Source organism: Vicugna pacos, chromosome 20, assembly GCF_048564905.1.
Source record: "Vicugna pacos chromosome 20, VicPac4, whole genome shotgun sequence".
Classification (NCBI taxonomy): Eukaryota; Metazoa; Chordata; class Mammalia; order Artiodactyla; family Camelidae; genus Vicugna; species Vicugna pacos.
The window spans coordinates 32,684,251-32,704,394 of NC_133006.1; the positions used below are offsets into that span (position 1 = coordinate 32,684,251).

The 20,144-nt window shown below is 36.9% G+C and overlaps 1 protein-coding gene across 1 annotated transcript in view; it reads right to left on the reverse strand.

Annotated features, from left to right (window-relative positions):
- CAP2 (cyclase associated actin cytoskeleton regulatory protein 2) overlaps nucleotides 1-18,798 on the reverse strand; it is a 141,609-nt gene extending 122,811 nt beyond the window's left edge. Inside the window, exon 1 of the mRNA XM_072945623.1 lies at nucleotides 18,658-18,798. The gene's annotated coding sequence lies outside the window, so the exon portion shown is untranslated. The remainder of the gene's footprint in view (nucleotides 1-18,657) is intronic.
- Nucleotides 18,799-20,144: the final 1,346 nt, after the last annotated feature.

Sequence of the window (20,144 nt, forward strand, 5' to 3'; positions counted from 1 at the left end):
GTAAATATTATAATCAGTGGTCTGTTACGAATTTAATATTGTATATATGTATTATATATATGGCATATATTAAATACAGAGTATGTTTAATACATATAAAGAGTGGGTTGATCTGCAGTTTCATGGAATCTCTAAGACAGCACATGGAAAATTCCAAAACAAGAACTCCCTCCAGTCAGGTCTATGCCTAGTCAAAGCACTGAAAACATTTCACAATGGTCAGCTCTAGATGTCCAAGTTTCTGCCTGTTTGAGTTCAACAGTCATCAACGAAATAGGAAGGATTCACTTCAAATAATTTTCCTCACTAGATCCCCTACTTGGAAAATAGGATTCTATTGGGTTTTATGGATTCCTCAGCTCTTTGGGAACAATGCAACCCAGATTAAGTATTTTGTAATGATCCTTTTTAAAAAAAAGAAAATAAAGGCTGGTTTAAGCCTTGATCCTCCTTTATGACACCTCAAGAGTTTTGTTGATGTGTCCAGCTGTTTCTCATCAAATGTTAAGGGATAGACTCATGAGTTATTTAGGTGTCTGATCTATGTGAAAGGAAGAACTATGAGCCTTCTTACCCAGTTCTGGTCAGAGCAGCAAGCATTTGTCTCCTCCTCCTCCTCCTCTCCCCCACACTTCCCATCTGAGATTACCTCCATCATCTTGTGACCAAAGGAGAAAATAACTCCCCAGCTGTCAGTGGCTTTCTCAGCTGCCAACCCAAGAACTTGATCCTACAGAGGGAAAGTCCTGCATTAAGCAAAGAGCGTGCATGTGCACACTTTTGATTTACACCACCCAGGCTTCTGGTGGTAGTCCTAACGAGGTACCTCTGCCTGCATCCACCTGTGCTCCCTGAAGCAAGTCTGTAAAGACTCTGCCTTTTGTTGTTGTTGTTGTGATTCTTCTTGCTTTGGCATAACTGTTCTGTTGAATATCTCACGTGGACCATTGGCAGCTGGGTTTTATATGATAGAGAGGGAACATGCCTTGTTCATTTTGTCATTTCAGAAATTATTTGTGTACTGCTGAATCTGTTAATAGTTAGTGGACCAGTAGTGGGAGGACAGGAGGAGGCTCTGACTGAGGAGCTGGGAACTTGCTTAGCACTGGCTCTTTTCCCATGCTTCTGCTTTTCAAGGATCAGTAGGGCTGGAGGCTGGGGAAGCAGGAGGTGTGTGACTGAGAGGAGAAAGACAAAGGTACTCATGGATCCACCTGGCTGTGCATGCATGGAGGGAGGCCCTGGAAGAGGCAGCAGGTAAGGCCTGGGCTCTGTGCAGGGCAGAGAGGACAGACAGAGCCAGAGCCAGGACCAGCCCCTGGTGCCAGGGCTGGCTGGCTGGGCTGCAGGCATCCTGGGGGCATGGAACCAGGGCCTGGCTGGAATAAAAACCTTCAAGTCCACCACCCATGACCATGTGGCAGGTCTTCCTGAAAGCAGTCCTGAATCCAAACAGAATCCCTAGAAGGGCTACATTTTTGATTTCACATTTTAAGAATAATAAAAGCATTAATGGGTGAAATTCTACACTTTCGAAATTTTATTAAGTATCTTTCTATAATTTTGTGGATTTCTCCTAGTGGTGATGAAATATTACTGTACGAAATAAAATCAATGTGACCTCTGCAAATACCTGCGGGGACAGGGTGATAAACGGAAGGGAGAGCATTTTGCAGCCCAGAGTGGAGGACAGTTTATAGTTCCGTTTGCTCACATGATGAGGAGGAGGGAGAGGATGCCGGCGGAGGAGGGGGCGGTACTTAACTCTAAGTTGACTTGGGGGCGGGGAAGTGATTAATTTCTTACTTCTCACAGATGTAGCAATGAAAATTCATTTTCCTTCAACAAAATTTGATCTCTGACAATCCCTGAATGATTTACTACAACCTCATAAAAAGTGTCAGAGACCTGTAAAATAAGGCCAGTCAGCCCAAAATTTTCTAAAAAGTAACTACAGAAAAGTCTGAATAATTGTGTGCTGCCACTCAAACATGTTTGATACGTCTTCTACAATCATAAGTATGCACTTGAACTTTTCTTGTGTTACACGTTTTCTTGTTATGTACATTTATTTAGATGTTTCAAATACAAAAACTATTTCAGTATCATGAAAACGAGTATTTTAAAATCTAGTAACTGTATTTTTCTTTATTCTAACTTCTGTAACTCAGAAAAGAGTCTAGTGCCTGATGTTTCCTGTATTCAGGAATTCTGCATGAAGTCTGATGTGGTCATTAAAAAAGATTGCAAAGAAAAGTACCTATAATCATCACCTGCTTGTAATCTAAAAACAACTGATGCCAGGAAGTAGCTGTCTGTCTGAAATGTTTGCTCAACCTCTCCCAGATCATGTCTAACCAGAACCTGAATAAAACTTACTAAGAACAGCAGCAGCATAAGCTTGTCATTCATTTTGATCGGATTTCAAATCATGGAGAGATGTTTGCCCTCCCACCCATCCAAAGACAGAGAACTGGTTGCAAAATGGAGTAAATGCTGACACAGATTTGCTTTTTCCAGGGTTCTTCAAAGCACAAGTAAGAGCTCCATGGCCTCCCACTGAGTGGCCAAAAATAGCCAATTTTCCATGGTCCACTGGAAAATTGGCATTTATCAGTGAGGGAAGCTTATTCATTATGTACGAGTATATTCTGTAGATAGTTTCTCAACTAGCCACATAAAATCCAGCCCTGGTGCTAAAGTCCCAGATCTCATCATGCCGTGGTGTCCAGAGCAATGATGACCAGGCTGTATTCTGAGCCCGCCTCATGATGGCTGATTCATTGTAGCATTTGCTCTGTGCATTTTATGACAGGCAGCCAGCACAGTGTGGTAACTCTTCCAGTTCCTGGCTTTGGAAGTAAGCAGACAGCAAATTTCATTTTGCATGTTAGTTCAAACCTGTCATGTTCAGACACCTTCAGCAACCCTCTAGAGAGCAGTGCTGTCCAAAAGAACTTTCTTTAACGATGGAGGTGTTCATCTAAGTGTGATCAGGAAAGTTCAGATGTGCTTCCCTCCCCCTCCCCACTCACTCCCTCTCCCAGAGCAGAAGTCTCCACCACCACTGCCAGGATTCATCTTTATCAGTCACCCTTTGCTGAGGGTTGAAAAATTAAAATAGCAATCAGACAGGGAAAGAATGAAGATGAAACCGATTTCTAGCAACAAGTGTTCTAGAGTTGTTCTGTCCAATATGGTAGCCACTAGACACAGGTGGCTATTATAATTTTAATTAATTAATGTGGACAGTTCAGCTCCTCACTAGACACAGTAAAAGGGCTCAACAGCCACGTGAACTACTGTTTTGGACAGGATAACATTTGGCTGTCCAATAGGATATAGGAGAAAAAGAGTTGAGAGAAGAAAAGGGTTCTTACCACTTAAACAACCCATCCCTGACACTCTTTCCTCATCCTCATCACCATCATCTAAGGCCTCTAAGTTTTAAAAACCACAAGCCTACCATTTAAATTTAACAGCACGACATCTTATTTATGTAATATATTCATGTGATAGGAAAGTCAAACACTTTTCAGATATTGTGAGGATTCAACTCTGTTTAGTGGCTTCCAAACATTTATTTATTTTTATAGAAGTATAGTTGATTTACAATGTTGTGTTAGTTTCAGGTGTACAGCATAGTGATTCAGTCACGTATACATATATGTGTGTATACACACACACACACACACATATATATATACACATTCTTTTCCAGATTCCTTTCCATTATACGTTATTGCAAGATATTAAATATAGTTTCCTGTGCTATCCAGTAGGACTTTGTTGTTTATCTGTTTTGTATATAGTACTGTGTATCTGTTAATCCCAAACTCCTAATTTATCCTCCCCCCACCTTTCCACTTTGGTAACCATAAGTTAGTTTTCTATGTCTGTGGGTCTGTTACTGTTTGTAAATAAGTTCGTTCGTATCACTTTTTTTTAGATTCCACATATAAGTGATATAATATGATATTCACCTTTCTCTGTCTGATTTACTTCACCTAGAATCATAATCTCTAAATCCATCCATGTTGCTGCAAAAGGCCTTCTTCCATTTTTTTTTTAAGTTTAACAGCTTTTATTGATGGATGATTGAATTAAATTACACATACGTAAACTAGATAATTTGATAAGTTTTGACATCTGTATAAATATCTACAGAACCACCACCACTATTAAGATAATGAACATATCTGTCACCTCCAAGAGCTTCCTGTGACTTCTTTGTAATCCCACTTTCTTGCCCATCCACGCCCCTTCTCCCATTCCTAGACACCCACTGATCTGCTGTCATTGTTGACTCATCTGCAATGTTTAGAATTTTATGTAAGTGGAACCACACATTGTGGAATACATGTATTCCTGGTCGGTCTTTTTTCACTCAGCATAATTATTTGGAGATTCACTCATGTTCATCTCTGTTTATTGTTCAGTAGTGTCCCATTTTATTGATATTCTTCAATTTGTTTATCCATTCACATGTTGGCTTAGACTAATGGCTTGTTTCCAGTTTGAGGTCATTAAGAATAAAGCTGCTATGAACATCTACAATATAAGCCTTTGCATGAACATGTGTTTCCCTTTATCTCAAGTAAATACCTAGGAGTAGAGTGCCTGGGTTATACGGGATAGGTATTATGAAACTACCAAGATATTTTCCAAATTGGCTGTTAACTTTTACGTTCCCATGTACATGCAAATGAGAGTTCCAGTTGTTCCATATCCTCACCAGCACTTGGTATGTTAAGTCTTTTCAATCTTAGATATTCTAGGAGGTGTGTAGTGGTAACTCACTGTGGTGAAGACTCAACTTTGAAATAAAAATTCCACATCACTTCCCTTCTAAACTTTATTTCTTCACTTGACAGGTATGTTTTGAGCATATGACACTGATTTCTTATTTTCTTATTAAAGTCATCAAAATAATCTTTTTTAAAATTGTACAAAATGAACATCAATTTTTATGCTATGGTGAGGTCTGAACTAGGGGAATTAAAAAGAAGAGATGGCAGAGAGAGATTTTTTTTTAAACAGATATGGGCATAACTTCCCTTTATGTCCTGGGATTACACTGTAGTTTTTTGGATAATCTATTATCTGTGTATTTTACATGTGGAGCCCTATTAGAGGATTAATAAAGCAAAGAGATGGTTTTATATAAAGGAGAGAAAAAACTTTAAATTAATTTGTTAAAAAGTTCAAACAAATATACATTTTCAAAAAGACTTTAGGCAAGTTTAATAGGTACGCTGCTCTAGGCAAGAGGTGCCTGCATGAGCCCAAACAAATATACTCTTGACAAAATTTAAATAGTACACAATGGGTAAAATGTGAAATGTGAAAGTCCTTTCCCACCTCCAGCTACTACAAATCCTTCCCACGTGGCACTGTACACAATCATCAAGTGTGGATGTGAGTGTGTGTGTGTATTTCTCAAAAGTTCCTACACATAAACAAACACAGGTCAAGATTTTCAATATCAGCCAGTAAGAAAATGTAAATCAAAACCACAGTGAAATATTACTCTTTTAAAGGGCTAAAATAATAAAAATAAAAAACTGACAATACTAAGTCCTGGCAAAGATGTAGAGCAACTAGAACCCCCATCAACTGGCCACGGGAAAGCAAAACGGCACAGCCACTTTAGAAAAAAGTGTGGTAACTTCTTACACACTTAAACACACACACTTAGTATGTCCGACCCATCAGTACTGTTCACCCAAGTGAAACAAACACTTATGTTCTCACAAAAACCTATGTGTGAATGTTTATACAAGCTTTACTCATCATTGACCAAATCTGGAAACAACCCAAATGTTCTCTAACTGTAGAATGAATACACAAACTGTAATCTATCTCTGAAATGAGATACTACAGATCAATGAAAGGAAAAAATGACTGACAAACTTAACAAAAAGGGATAAATCTAAATATGCTACACTAGCTTGAAGTCAGATTCAAAAGACTGTATACTATATAATTCCATTTTTATAACATTCTGTAAAGGTCAAACTATATGGGGCAAAAACACATCAATGAATGTCAGGGATTGAGGGTGAGGGTTGGGGTAGACTACAAAGTGGCAGAGGGAGGGTTTCTTTGAGTGTCAGAACTGTCCTATACTTTGATTGTGAAGTGACTGCACAATTGTATGCATTTGTCAAAACACTCAGTACTATACACTAAGAAGGGTGAATTTTGTGGTATGTAAATTATACTCTAATTTTTTTAATGGGGAAAATAAGTTACAAAAAATAACTATGCATATATAAGTATATGTGTATCCTTTTTTGTTTTATAAAATAATAGTATAAATTTAATCTTGCCACCTGCTTTTTTCATGTACAGAAAAGATATCTTATCATATTGGTACACGTAGGACCAGTCACTGAGTGGTAGACATTTAGTTTGTTTCCAAATTTTTTCTATTTCAACAATGTTGAAATAAACATGCCTATATGTGTAAGTCTTTTCCCAGGTGTTCAAGTAAAGCTGCATGATAAAATCTTTTAAATATAGTTCTTGAGTTCAAGAATATGCACACTAAAATTTTTAACAGCTAGTGCCAATCATCCACCAAAAAAGGTGAACAAAGAAATAAACTCTGAAAGAATCAATAAAGCTAAATGACTATGTACAGAGGGCAAATGGCAAGAGACATTAAAAATAACAACAACAATTTCTTTCCAGTTCTGAAATCTGAAGAATTGAGAAAACTGTGACACTAACAACAGAAATAGAAATGCTAAAGGGAAGTCTTTGGGGTGAGGTGGGATTAGTGGAGGAGAAGTTGAGATGATGAGCTGACTTTTAGATCTGCTGAATTTGTGATAAGTGAAGCTGCGGTCAGACAAGCGGACATGTCTCACAGGCAGTTCGTGTGCATCTGAGCTTAGGAGAGGGTTCTAGGACAGAAATAGAGGTTCCTTAGCTATTGCTTAAGAACTGATAATTAACATAACACCATATAAGATCTCTGAAGTGTGGATTTCCAGGATCAGTGATCTCTTCAAGCATAAAGGGAGAAAAGGTAAATAATTGAGGACTGAACCTCGGGAAGTCCTTCATTCAGGTTTGGAAGGTCAAAGAGAAAAAGTATACACAAAGGTACAACAAAAAAGAACCAGGAGAGAGCAGCATTATAGAAACCAAAGAAAGAGGTAATTTCAAGGGAGAGAGAAGTGGTCCACAGTATCTTAGAGCAACTCTCAGAATGAGAAAGTTCCACAAGCATTCCTAAGACTGAACCAACCCAATGAAGGATAAAAGAGCACACTGCTTCACAAGAAAATGCTTCTAGTGAAAATCAAGGAGGAGGAGGACGGAATGGAAAAAAAGTCCTGTGATCTGTTAATTAATAGGTCACTTTTAATTATTCACCGTCAAAGGTGAGATGAGCAGGTGGTAGAATTCAACCTATAGGAAGTCAGGGCTAGTGAATTGTCCAAACATGATGACCGTGGTAAAAAGAACTTGGAAAAGAGGAAAAAAGAATGGTAAATTGAGAGGTAAAAGGCAGTGATATCTTAGCTCAGAATCAGAACTCCTCTCCAGAATTGCGACACTTTTTTCCCACTGAGAGTAAGCTCAGAGACTTGGTCCATTCATGTCTTATTCAGGAAGAAGACTCACAGCAATGGAAGCCAAAGTGTTGAAGACTAAAACTCAGAGTGCTGAGGTCAAACAAATGGAAGAAATATAGATACCTAAATTAAGTGAATGTATATGGATGCTGTCACTCAGGAATATTTAAATTCTAATGTACATCTGTGCTTTATCTTATTGTCAATAAACATGGATTGGATCACTGACTGGTAACCCTAAATTGATAATCAGATTATGAAAGTTCTTCTGAAGTTCTTCTATTTTTTCTTAAAACAACAAAGGCTATGTAACTATAATGTGGTGACATGACTATCACATAATAAATGGTGATATTAATATCATCTCATATTTTTAGTGTTTTATAGTTTTAAAAGTGTTTTTAAATTTGCTTTCAAATGAAAAGTAACAAAAGTAATAAATTTAGCAAAGAGCCATCACACTTTAAGAGTAAAGAAATTAAATCTAGGAAGAAATTTCCATTTGAGAAATCCTCCATTATCTAGGGGATGTCCACTTGTCATCCTAGTACTGAGGAGGTCTGGATGATATTTTTAGGAACTTGAGTAAATCTAGAGCTAATATGTGAAATGTGGGTTTCTAATTGAAACACTTGTCATTGGTTAACTGACTCCATAGTACAATAAAAAATTAAATGAGTATCAGTGGCAATGGTGGAGTAGGACCTCCCAAAGTCCTCTCCTCCATAAAAGCAATGTGAACACTGGAAAACTTTTCAGAATAAAAATTTTCAGAACTCTGAAAATTAAGTTCAATATCTGGCGACTTCAATGATTACTTTTATCAAATATTTTAAGCACAGATCAACAAAATACAAATTGTACAAATTCTTCACGAACTCTTTCAGAAAACAGGGTGGGGAGAGAACACTTCTCAACTCACCCTATGAAGTTGGTATTACCCTAACACAAACAGCAAACAAAGACATCCCCCAAACAAGAAAACTACAGAACAATATCCCTTGTGAATATAGATACAAAAATCCTCAGCAAAAAAAAAAAAAAAAAAAAAAAATGGTATCCAACACACATATAACCTTGGGTGATTTATCCCAGGAAAGCAAAGTTGGTTCAATGTAAGAAAATCAAAGTAATACACCAAATAAATGGAACAAAGGGTAAAAAGCATATAACTCTCTCCAAAGATATATAAAAAGCATTTGACTAAATCCAACTCCCCTTATGAAAAAACACACAACAAACTCAGAATAGAAGGAAACTTTCTCAACTTGGTAAAGGGCATCTAGAAGAAACCACAGCTAGCATCATAATGGTGAAAGACTGAAAGCTTTCTTTCTAAAATCAGAAAGAGATGAAGATGTCTGCTCTCGTCATTTCTCTTCAACATTATAGTGGAGGTTATCATCAGAGCAGTAAGGCAAATAAAAAAATCCTAAGATATACACATAAAAATGATTAGAGCTAATAAATGAGTTCAGCAAGCTTGAAGGATATAGTATTAACATGCAAAAAAAATCTATTTTATTTCTAGCAATGGAAAATCAGAAAACAAAATTTAGGAAACAATTCTGTTTATAATAGAATCAAAACCAATAAAATATTCAGAAGTATATTTAATAAAAGAAGTACACTAAAGATGATGGAAGTCCATCATTCTCATTTTATGTAACTTAAGATATTTTAGAGAGGCATAAAGTGAATTGGTAATTAAAAAAAAACTAGAATGAACTATTTGGAGAAACTACTTATACTTTAAAGAAATTTCTGGAGATGATTTCAAACTTGTGAAACAATGTAATTACATGACACTTTAATGGATCTGTTCACTTGTAGTGATAGATATGTAATTTTCTCATTCTGGGAGTTTTTTAGCTCTTGATATTTTGAAATTTAACTTTCTCTTTAAAAGGAATAAAGCTGGCATAGGTACGTCAAGTTGTGTCGTCAGCAGTCCTACAAACTGGAGGAGCAGGAGAAGTGTGCCTTTAGAGCAGCACTATCCAATAGAAATTTAAGTTGAGAGACATATGCAATTTTAATTTTTTTAGTAATCACACTTTAAATAATAAAAAAGGTAAACTTAGTTTTAGAAAACTTATTTAATCCAATATATCCTAAATATTATTTTAACATATAATCAAATTAATTTTTTGTGAAAAAAATTGAGATTATTATTTGCACTAAATCTTTGAAATGTAGTATGTATTTTACATGTACAGCACAGCTCAATTTGTACTAGCCACATTTCAAATGCTCAGCAGACACATGTGTCTTGGGCTATATAGAACAAACTTTAGAGTTCTACACTTCCTAAAATTGTAATAACAGAACTTCTGCACCCCTGAAATCACATTATACAATACTTAGCTACATCTCAGCATAATAATTATGGAGGCCCTTAAAGAAGAGAGGGACTGAGGGTTGATAAGAAATGGTTATCTCACTACTTGCTTGATGTCTGGGGTCCATTTGTCCGCCCTCAGAGATCTTAGACTGTTTAATTCACAATCATTGTTCGTTTTTGATTTTTTTTCTTTTTTAATCAAAAAGTTAGGCTTCTGAAAAAATTAATGGTTACATTCAATGAAATTTTCATCACACAATAAAAGGAAGGCTTCTGGCAGTATTCAGTGCTTAATGTCATTGCCACTCATTTCCAATTTATAACATTTGGCCTCAATTAAAACATTTTAATTTAATTTTTAATAAGCATATAAATGTCTAAATAATAAAAAAGCATACAGTGGAAAGTCTCTTTCTTATCCCTGGCCCCTATTTTCTCAGTTCCAAAATCTTCAGTGCATAGTAACTATTATTTGTTTCTCATTTATCCTTTGATCTATGGATTTAACACAATGCTTACCAAAATCCGAGCATGCTACTTTTCAGAAACTGATGAGCTGATCCTAAAATTTATATGGAGATTCAATGTGCCTAGTATAGCCAAAACAATTTTGATTAAGAAAAACAAAGTTGGAGGATTTGCACTACCTGATTTCATGACTTACTGTAAAGATACAATGGTCAAGAACATGGTATTAACATATGGATAAGCATATAGATCAAGGGTTAGCAAATAATTTTTATAAAGTGTCATATAGTAAATATTTGAGACTTTTTGGTTTCTGTTGCAAACAATGGCACTCTGCCATCATAGTGCAAAAGTAGCTCAAACAAGATGTAAACACATTAGATGGCTGTGTTCAATAAAGCTTTCTTAACAACAACAAAAAAGGTAGTGGGCTGGATTTGGCCCACAGACTGTACTTTGCCATCCCTGTTATAGATCAAAAGAATAGAACTGAGAGTCCAGAAATAAATCCTTACATGTATGGTAAACTGATTTTCAACAAAGAAGCCAAGACAATTAAATAGAGAAAGGATAGTCTTTTCAATAAACAGGCCATTGGATATCCAGATGCAAAAAAGGAAATATATGGAATAAATAATATAACCAACATAGAATCTTACTTCACACTACACTCAAAATTAGCTCCAAAGGTATCTGAGTCCTAAAACAATTTAAATGGTTAAACCTCTATAAAAAACAGATAGGAGTAAATTTTCATGCCGTTGGGTTAGCAAGAATTCAGACGTGAGCATAAAATATTTTTAAAAATTGATGAGTTGGACTTCATTAAAATTAAAAACATGTGCTACAAAAAATGAGATTAAGAAAGTGAAAAGACAAGCCACAGATTTAAAAAAATATTTGCAGATCATATATCTGATAAGGTACATGCATCTAGAATCTATAAAGAACTCTTATAATTGAAAAATAAAATGACAAACAACTCAATTAAAAATGGACAAAAGACTTGAGTAGACATTTTCCCAAAGAAGACATATGGATGGCTAATAAGCACATGGGAAAGTGCTCAACATCATTAGTCATTAGAGGAATGAAAATTAAAGTCATAGTAAGATACCACCTTATATACACCTTATACAACTACTAAGAATGTTTATGATCAAAAAGACAACAATATCAAGTATTGGTAAGGATATGGAGAGACTGGAACTCTCATACACTGCAAGTAGGAATGTAAAATGACACAGCCACTTCAGAAAACAGCTCGGCAATATCTCTAAAAGTTAGACATAACTTAGCATCTGACTCCCATATTGTACTCCTAGGAATCTAGCCAACAGAAATGAAAACACAGGTTCACAAAAAGACTTACATATTCTTATCAGCACAATATTTGTAAACCACAATCTGAAAACAACCCAATTATCAACCAACAGGCAGATGGATAAACAAATAGAATACTATTTGGCATTTAAAAAGAGTAAAAATACTGGTACATGCTACAGCATGGATAAACTTCAAAAGCATTATTGTAAATGAAAGAACCCAGATGCAAAAGACTACATATTGCAGTTTATATGAAATGTCCAGAAAAGGTTAAGGTATAGTCAGAAAGCTGATCAGTGTTTGCCTAGGGCCAGTGCCGGGAATGGGGAATGATTGAAAATGAGCTTGGGTGGGGTGGGGTAGTGGATTGTTATGGCTACACAACTCTACTAGTTTCCTAAAACCCTTTGAATTGTATAATTATGATAGGTGAATTACATGGCATATAAATTACACTTCAATGAAGTTATAAAAAGAAGTGTTTTCTCTTATAACAAGACATCTAGACATATACACTCCAACTCCTCTCAATCATTCGACCACATTGTCAGGATACATCTAATCTCTTTCCCTTGCCAGTTTGCCATCGTTATGATGGCAGTTGCCTCATAATTTAGCCTGCCACTGATATAGATATTAAATCTACATTCAACTCAAAGAAGCGAGGGAGAGGAAAGAGGAAAGTTGTGTCTGCTCCTTTTCTCCCATAAGCGCTTAGTAGGCTTCAAGTTACAGCCTGTTAGACAGACCTGTTAAACATGGAATTTTCCAGTTTAGCTACAAGGAAATCTGGGTAAGTGTTCATTTAATTTTCCAGTCCCTTTTCAGGGAAGCAAGGGAGAGGGGCTGGGAATGTGTACTAGCATATTCAGCCAAGAATTTCTGACACTCTCTTCTTTTCCACAAAAGAATATCAATCTGAAATAATAATAGATTTCATTATATTGAATGGGATCAAACTATGTATATATTTTATGGAAGAAGGGGTATCCCTGGTATATGAATCACTCTACACATAGATAATTATGTTTCTTCTTACAACCACATAGTTCATTGTTATCAAAGTTTCTTCTCTGATATAAAAATAAAGATTAAACTTCACAATGTTGGGAAGGACCTCAAGATAAATGTTGGAATAACTGCAATTCTTATTCTTAAAATTCTTTTCAGTAAGAAAGCAAATTTAGACAGCTGATCAAAATAGTTGGCAAAAGGACAGGAAAAAGAAACAAATACAGCTTTATTTCAATGTGCCAGGCCGAAACCAGCCTTAAATACCTCTGTAAAATCTTTCACAATGAGAGATTCACTAAAGGTGTCAAATGTTACAGGCATTTTTTTTACTCCAAATACCCAACTAAATTTGTTCCCCTATTTCCAGTTCAAGAGGTTTGCTTAACTCCTCAGAGCCTATTAGCCTATCTCTTCTCAATTCCAAGTTCACTGGGGTCAATACTCGTAGCTTGAAATCAATCATGGTGGGAGCATGTACACCATAGAAACTGGCATGCTATAAATCGGTGTTTTTTTTTTCTTCACAGAGACCAGTTAATCAACTGCTAGCATGCTTCTACCCACTTCCATCAGTTTTTATAACGACAGCATTACACACAAGGAAACAAATTCTTCTTCTCCCATACACAATAGGAGTCTCCAAAATGGGTCTATTTGTTTTTTTTTTTCCTTTGAAGGTTTATTTTTTCCCGTAACTTGACAACAGCATGCCCACCAACACCAAAATCAAAACTATTGCAGACAGTAGCAATTTTATGGTCTACAAAAATTAAGCCATGAAAATACTGGGATAGTAATTTTGATTTTTTTCATGGGAGGATGGTTAAAAAATAAATTCATGGCACAGTAGTTTTCTGTAAGGGTAACATGAAAGTCTTTTGGCAGGAAAACTCACATTAGAGTCAGTAAAGTCGGTAGCCATAGTACAAAGTACATTCCTCTGCTGACAGAAAATTTATCTACGGCTCTGGTCCTCATTGCCTATGAGTGAGGGATTCTGTTTCCTAAATGTCACCCAAAACTACTGTCAGAGTGTATAAGTAAGGTAGAGCCATTGCTGCACCACCACTACCAGTATCTCAAAAGATTAGCAGCTGTCCTTGATGCTGGGTGCCCTGGTGTGACTGTGATTGGGACAGAGGGTGAAGGAGGTCAAAGGCGCTCCACTCACCCTCACTGGGGTGAGATTAAGCTTGAGCCCAAAGGATTCTACCTGCTGCAGGCTGTTCTAGACTCAATGTCCATCATCTCTTTCAGATTTGGAATTTAAGGAGGTACCCTTAATAAAGAATTATGCACCATATTCAATGAGGCAGAAACCCCTGGAACTTATACTTCCTGTGCCTATCATAAGACTCTATCTGTCATTCTTGATAGAATTGATCAAATGAATAAGAATACTTGTTTGATATATCACATCTTGTTTTTAAACATTAAAAATCACAAAGTCAATTGTTAATTCATGTCATAAAAGTATACATTTTTAGAACCCCATAATTGGTCTTAAAAATTGTCCATCTGATGCTTTTCCACTTCGTCTAGAGCATTAGAAATTCCTGAAATAAGCTCCAAGAAATAAAGGGAGATGGAATGTCTTTTGTGATTTATAACAAGCTGAGGTCAACCGCACCTGGGTTTACGTTAATAAGGTGACTTAAGGAAAGCCTGTGAGGATGTGGGCTGGCTGCCAGGGAAACCAACCAGGTGATTAGGGTTGGAACTTTCAGTACACCTTCTGACCTCCAGGGAGAGGAGAGGGGATGGAGTTGATCCTTATGATCCAGTGATTTAATCAATCACTCCTACATAATAAAGCTTCCATAAAAGATCCTACCTCATGTGGTCCAGAGAATTTCTGGGTTGGTGAGCTCATCAAGGGGCTGGAAAGGTGATGCACCCAGAGAGATCGTGGGAGCCCCGCAGCCCTTCTCCATATCTTGCCCTACTCATCTCTTCTATCTGCCTGTTCCTGAGTTGTATCCTTCGTAATAAACCAGTAGTAGTAAGCAAACTGCTTTCCTGAGTTCTATGAGCTGTTCTAGAAAATTATTAAACCTTAGGAGAGGGTCTTAGGTCCCCTGATTTAAAGTCAGAAGTACTGAAGGCCTGGACTTGCAACTGACATTTGAAGTAGGGGAAAGTATTTAATTGAGCCTGTAACCTGTGGGGTCTGTGTTAACACAAGGCACTTAATGTTAGAATTGCTTGGGGTGGAAAACCCACACATATGGTGTAAGAGGTGTGTGCAGTAGGAGGAGTAGCAGCAGAGAAAAATGGAAGTTTTAAGACATCATTCATAAACATATTCCTAATGAACCCATGGCCATTCCATTGGCCATTTATTGCTTTTCTATTAAAAAACGTCACACAGTTGTAAATGAGTTAGTTCTCTTTGTTAAAGTGTATAATATATAGAAGGAAAAAGACTGAAAAGTGGAAGTTTCCTTTTCACTCCCCTAGTCTAGTCCCACTCAGGGGAAGCCACTGTGAAATTGATATTGATCCTTCTGGATACTTTCTTATATATTTACATGTATATGTACTGATATATGTATTTATATTTCTCCCTTAAAAATATATACTGGATACTGCTCCATATTATCTCATTTGATAAAGTAACTGAGGATCTTCCATGACAGTACACATTGTCTTTAATAGCTTCAAGATAGTCCTCAGTTTACCACAATTTACTACTCCCCTATTGTTGGACATTTTTTTTGTGGCCAAATTTTTGCCTTTATAAACAATGCTTCATTTACCTTCAAACAAGTGAGAAAGAATTCATACGGTATAGAGTCCCAGAAATGGAATTACTATATTAAAAGACATGCACATTTTTATATCCTAATGAATACTACACACTTTTTTCCAATTTATATTTCTTTCAGGAGCATATAATAGGACTCTACATGCAAAGTGTGGCCCTGTGACAAGCAGAATTGGCGTCTTCTGGGAGCCTGTTAGAAATGTAGACTTTCAAGTCCCATGAGACCCACTGAATCAGAATCTGCCAGCAAGATTCCCAGGTGATTTACATGGTCATTAAAGTTTGGTAAGAACTGCTCTATATATTCTTTTCCTCCCTAAAATATCATTGGCCTTTTAAATTTTTGCCCTTTCTCCTTAACCTCCAAGTACTTAAAAACTACTTATTTAATAATGCTCCCTAGAATTTTGCTGGGATCTCTACAAAAGACATAAATTGGTAATTCACAGGATAGACCATTTGTAAATATGAAGATAATTTTTTCCCTTCTCTAGTCTTTTGGCATGTCTTTTATTCTCCAAGATTTTTAAAGGACAATTGACAGTTATTTAACAAATGCATCTGCTAGTTGCCTCCATTTTCTGAGCATAATTAATCAGGGTTGGGAGACCTGAATTTTATTACAGCAGTGAGGTGCTCTCTTAAAGTATGATTTGTGCCTTATCTATACACAGGGAAGTTCAAAGACCATCTGGAGGATACTGAAGAGCCATCAGAAATACATGTGCCACCGTGCAGAACTACTGCCTCAGGAGATCCTTTAACAAATGCTCTAGGAACTCCTAGTTCCTTTTGTTGGTTGGTACTTGGGGGTGGTTTGCCCCCTCTGCCTTCTACGTCCCACCTTGTCTCAAGGCAGAGAGCTCCCCTCTGCTTCCTGTTTTGTGAGAAAGAGGGAAGAGTCGTGTTAACTGGAGTGAATTGTTCCTCAGTTATTGCCTTTGTCTATACCAGTTTTTGAGTCAATTGTTGACCTTTACACTGCTAGTAAATGTTTATTGAATGCCTACTGCCTCCCAGGTACCATGTTTTGCACACATCAATTTTCTCAATCTTCAAAGCAGTCCTCTTAGGTATCATTTTTGTCATTTTCCAGGGTGGGGATTGAATAAACGATTGAATAAATGGTAGGATCTGGCTTGACTCTTAAATACCACCCTATACTTCCCACAGGTGAGCAGCAGAACTATTGGGAGGATCAGAAAGGGACTGAGCAGGACCGAGGACATTTTATGCAAAGCATCACTTTGCTGTCAAGTAAAGAGTAATACAGAAAGTGTCATCTATGGCATTAGTAAATATAAAACTAAAACAAAATTGCCTTATCTATACACATAAGTAGCACTTTGGGTCTATTTGTTCCTATGAATACTGTTTCCTGGGAAGCTTAAGGGTCAGAGTTGACAACAATTTCTATTTCTAGCTTTTTGAAAGAGTAAGAGGAAAAAATAAACTCATTTCTCAACCCTTGTAAGAGATTGCTCTGGATGCAAGGAGTGCCATGGTTCACTATTAACTAACCTTCCTAGTCTTCCTTGCCTCTCTCCCTTCTATGACCCTTTAGCTGTAGGTTCCATAAGAATACTTCTAAGTTGTTAATAAAATTCTGTCACTACAAACAGGTGGAGTTCTGTCTACTCCCGATACTCAAATACTATAGAAATACCCCCAAATGTTACCACTTATTTCAAAGATATACTGACTGCAATTTTAAAGGAAGTTTCTTACTCAAATCAAGTTCAATGAAAAAAAATATGTATTTCCTTTTTAGTACCTTCGGGGTGAGGGCAGACGTGCATGTGGTTATCACAATATATAAGACCTCAGTAATTATTGCTGAAAGAACTGTGACACTCGTTTATTAAAAGATTTCACAGAAGCTAGGGATTCTACTTTCTAAAATATCCAATACTCTCAGCATTAATCTATGCACCAGGAGATTCTGAATAAATTGTGTAAGACCGATATAACTTAAAGACCTCCTTGGGGGCATTTCTTGAATTTGGACCCTGTCACAAACATACTTTCTACATAAATATTAGCTGCATTCCACTGGCTCTGTAGGCTTAGACATCATAAAATAAAAAGAGAAAAATAAAGATAGCACTGATATAAAAAGTATCTATTAAAATAAGTATCCAAAAGCAAGGAATGGGGGGAAAAAAGGAAACCTATTCCACTAACAGAATTAGCCAAAATGTCTCTCCTTTGATGAATTTTCCTGACTTAAGGCCTCAAGGAAGTCAAGGAATGAAACATTTATAAGGAAAACAAATCTTATGAAATTATTATAAAAAATTTACTTCAAGATAAGGATGATGAGCAGAGCTAGGGGGAAATATCCGTATTTCCATATTCTGTTTTTGGGAAAGGGAACCTAGAGGTTCTCTACAAAATGAAGTGATGGCGTGAGTAATTTAAAAAGTTAATTAAATCATAATACATAGCCAATTTGTTAAATCCTTAAAAATAATTTTCATAAAAGAAAAGCATGCCTTTTACATAGTACATCTGAAATAAATATCAGAGTTTAACTCATTAATTAATAAGGGAACCAATAAGATGCTACAGCTGGTTTCAAGAAGAATTTAAAAAGGTAGAGAGGCATAGGAAGATAATTAAATAAATTTGCAAACAGATGCAAAAATGGGCTATGTCTGCAGGGTAGGGGAGAGTAAGCAACTGTCTCTTCTCCAGACAATTTATTTGCAGGTTTAATTGACATAAAATACTTGCATTGCATGGATCACCTACAAATTATAGAGTTCTCAAATAGCTCAAAGACAATAAAAGACACGAGCCCTGTAGAACCAGATAATCCAGAAGAGTGTGCTCTAAGCTGAACACAGTTTTCCGTTGAAAACACCCAGTAATCTTTCCGCACATTTCAAAAGCTTTCACAGTTTTTTCCCCCACATAGAGGATATAAAATCAAACACAGCTATCCCCACGGTTGTCTAAAGTTCTCAGTATCTCTGATGCAGATGTAGCCTAGTCAGATTTGATTTCATTCCAAACAGAACAGTAGTTTGCATCTATTTTTTGGATGGTAAAAATTCATCTTTTACTTGCAGAAGTGTCACCCGCAAAGCCCATGAACAATTCTCCAGAAATAAAAATAAAATCTGGATAATAAAATAAAGTCTAACCTTTTCTCTTCTCTTTTCCTTTGTGCTCAATCTAGCTGCGCTTGCTCACAGGGTACTGCGTGCAGAGGCCTCGCACCCAGCACTTCAGAGTTCCCGGTGCAAAGTGCCGGGGCGACACTTCCGTCCCGCACGTTGTGTGTAAAAGTGCTCCACACAGCGGCTGGGTTCAAGATGGCGGGCGGTGCGCAGAGGCGGGCGGTGCGCAGAGGCGGGGCGCGCACTGGGATCTGGACGGTGGGCAGCAGGCCCCTCCCCCTCACCCGGGCACGGCTCCCTCTACAGCAGCCCCGCCCACCGCCTGTCCTGGAGAGCATGCGCCCTAGGGCGGGCGCGCCCGCCTCTCCACTGCCCGCGAAGAATAATTACTTTGCCTTTTTTTTAATTTGGGTTTTTTTTTTATTTTTTGCCATTATTCTTTATTTTATTTTATTTTATTTTATTTTATTTTATTTTATTTTATTGAGTTATAGTCAGTGTTGTTCAATGTCATGTCCATTTCCAGTGAAGAGCACAATTTCTCAGTTATACATGAACATACATATATTCATTGTCACATTCTTTTTCACCGTGAGCTACCGCAAGATCTTGTATATATTTCCCTTGTGCTATACAGTATAATCTTGTTTATCTATTCTATATAGACCTGTCAGTATCTACAAATTTCGAACTCCCCGTCTGTCCATTCCCACCCAACTCGATCTTGTTCTATTGGCTCCAAAGCCACCAGGCAGAAGGACTCTTACTGGGGACTGACTCGGGAGAGTAGGTAACAGAAGCGGAAGATTAAAATGGCTATTGAGAGCTCACAGTCCTTCTAGAAGGAATGAGATCATGCTAGAGGGGAGGGGAGATAACAGAGACAGGGGAGCACCAGTACTGGGAGCTGGAAGAGGGGGAAGCGATAGACTTAATCTTTGGTGGGTCTGGCCTCTGGGGTTATCATAGGAAACTAGAGAAGCATTTCAAAGATTTTCAATATTTCATAAATTTATTTGTAAATTCTTCTGAATCTTGGAAAATGTTATCTAATTTCTTTTATTAGATCACCAAATTAATTCGTATCTCTCCGATAAGCCATTACTTTTCTGAATTTTTCTCTTTTGACTGCCAAGAGTTGCATATACTTTGCATGAACTCTCTCTCTTCACTCATTCTCTATAATTTTTTCATCCTGAAGTTCAAATTGCATTTCAGCCACCAATAACAACAGTAAAGAAATGGTTCAGATGTAGCTCTCGTGTCCCGATCAAGGTATTTCTCTCAAGGTGATTCACACTCTCAGACTTTCAAAGATGTGCAAACATTTATGTCATTACTAATATACCAGCAAAGCCTCAGCTGTACCAAAGGCCAGAAGTAAAATTAGAGCAGTGAACTAATTAGCGTCGTACGTACTGAAAGAAACTGGCAGTTATTTTTTATATTTACCACTTGAGAACAAGGGGATGGAGTTTGTCAAGTTTAAAACCCAAAGTGCTGACAAAGTA